Genomic DNA, 2505 nt, shown 5'->3' on the forward strand with positions numbered 1-2505 from the left:
TCCCATTAGTTCCCTGGGATGTTAAGCTAAGAAGTCTGCTAAGAAGGATATATTATTTATTATTATTCTTTTATTTCATTTCGTTGTGTTTTTAGCCCTAGTTGCACTTTTGTTGCCCTTTTTTGTGTTTATTTCATGTTTTTAACAGTGCATGAAAGATTGTGTATTACTGCAAAAATCTTTTTTTAATAAATCATAGTGGTTAAAAAATGTGGGGTCACGACTTAATGACTAAGGAAAATGTTGGGTCCCGAGGCTAGACCAGTTGAGAACCACTGATCTAAATGACATAAGGCCGGTGTTGTTTGATTGGCAGAAGAGTCTGTGGGTGCTGCTGAGGCGGGACGAGGAAACACCCCATCCTGTATATACAGAGAGAGAGGGCACTGTGCCAGGTGTATATACAGAGAGAGAGGGCACTGTGCCAGGTGGAGATGCTGAAGACAGAAGCATTTGTTTGTATTTAATTAGCGGTGCAACAGGGTGGCCATCTGTCTCTGGTACAGTGTTCACGTCAAATGAATCACAGACACACAGTGTCGTTTTGGGGGCGAGAATGTATTCCCTTCAATTATAAATGAGAAGGAGTTTCCCTCCGCTGGGCTCCAGAAGAGGAAACTAGGCTGCTGCTAACACTCATCTGCTGCCGGGGTGATCCATCTCACATGGAGGTTGGGAGGGAGGGAGGGAGGGAGGGAGGGAGGGAGGGTGGGAGGGAGGGAGGGAGGGAGGGTGGGAGGGGAGGGAGGGAGGAAGGAAGGAAGGAAGGAAGGAAGGAAGGAAGGAAGGAAGGACAGAAAATAAATGCATTTCTGTAGTGTTTTTCTAGCACCACACAAATCGCTTCACAATTGCGTTAGACTGTGGAGTCTCCCATCTCACATTAAAAGGGGCTCGAAGTCGTATGTTTTTGTTCACAGACACGTGTTAGAAATAGCTCTACAGTGTCTGGTCAGTAACATGGGTCTCCCAGTCCCTCCACTCTGCAGTAAACAGCCATCACTGATACAGAGTGTCTGGTCAGTAATATGGGTCTCCCAGTCCCTCCACTCTGCAGTAACAGCCATCACTGATACAGAGTGTCTGGTCAGTAACATGGGTCTCCCAGTCCCTCCACTCTGCAGTAAACAGTCATCACTGATATAGAGTGTCAGGTCAGTAACATGGGTCTCCTAGTCCCTCCACTCTGCAGTAAACAGTCATCACTGATATAGAGTGTCTGGTCAGTAACATGGGTCTCCTAGTCCCTCCACTCTGCAGTAAACAGTCATCACTGATATAGAGTGTCTGGTCAGTAACATGGGTCTCCCAGTCCCTCCACTCTGCAGTAAACAGCCATCACTGATACAGAGTGTCTGGTCAGTAACATGGGGTCTCCCAGTCCCTCCACTCTGCAGTAAACAGACATCACTGATATATAGTGTCTGGTCAGTAACATGGGTCTCCCAGTCCCTCCGACTCTGCAGTAAACAGCCATCACTGATACAGAGTGTCTGGTCAGTAACATGGGTCTCCCAGTCCCTCCACTCTGCAGTAAACAGCCATCACTGATACAGAGTGTCTGGTCAGTAACATGGGTCTCCCAGTCCCTCCTGCTCTGCAGTAAACAGCCATCACTGATATAGAGTGTCTGGTCAGTAACATGGGTCTCCCAGTCCCTCCACTCAGCAGTAAACAGCCATCACTGATATAGAGTGTCTGGTCAGTAACAAGGGTCTCCCAGTCCCTCCACTCTGCAGTAAACAGCCATCACTGATACAGAGTGTCTGGTCAGTAACATGGGTCTCCCAGTCCCTCCACTCTGCAGTAAACAGCCATCACTGATATAGAGTGTCTGGTCAGTAACATGGGTCTCCCCAGTCCCTCCACTCTGCAGTAAACAGCCATCACTGATACAGAGTGTCTGGTCAGTAACATGGGTCTCCCAGTCCCTCCACTCTGCAGTAAACAGCCATCACTGATATAGAGTGTCTGGTCAGTAACATGGGTCTCCCAGTCCCTCCACTCTGCAGTAAACAGCTATCACTGATATAGAGTGTCTGGTCAGTAACATGGGTCACCGTCTCCAGTCCCTCCACTCTGCAGTAAACAGCCATCACTGATATAGAGTGTCTGGTCAGTAACATGGGTCACCGTCTCCCAGTCCCTCCACTCTGCAGTAAACAGCCATCACTGATATAGAGTGTCTGGTCAGTAACATGGGTCCTCCCAGTCCCTCCACTCTGCAGTAAACGGACATCACTGATATAGAGTGTCTGGTCAGTAACATGTGTCTCCCAGTCCCTCCACTCTGCAGTAAACAGGACATCACTGATATAGAGTGTCTGGTCAGTAACATGTGTCTCCCAGTCCCTCACTGGGCTCCAGAAGAGGAAACTAGGCTCAAGTGAATCAAACAGATGGGGAGGAGAGAGGAGGGGAGAGGAGGAGGGGGAGAGAGGAGAGGAGGAGGAGGGGAGTGTAGAGGAGATAGGAGGGGAGGAGGGGGGTGCTCGTTCTAACTGC

The sequence above is a fragment of the Notolepis coatsorum genome (assembly GCF_963971535.1).
Source record: "Notolepis coatsorum genome assembly, contig: SCAFFOLD_2174, whole genome shotgun sequence".
Lineage (NCBI taxonomy): Eukaryota > Metazoa > Chordata > Actinopteri > Aulopiformes > Paralepididae > Notolepis > Notolepis coatsorum.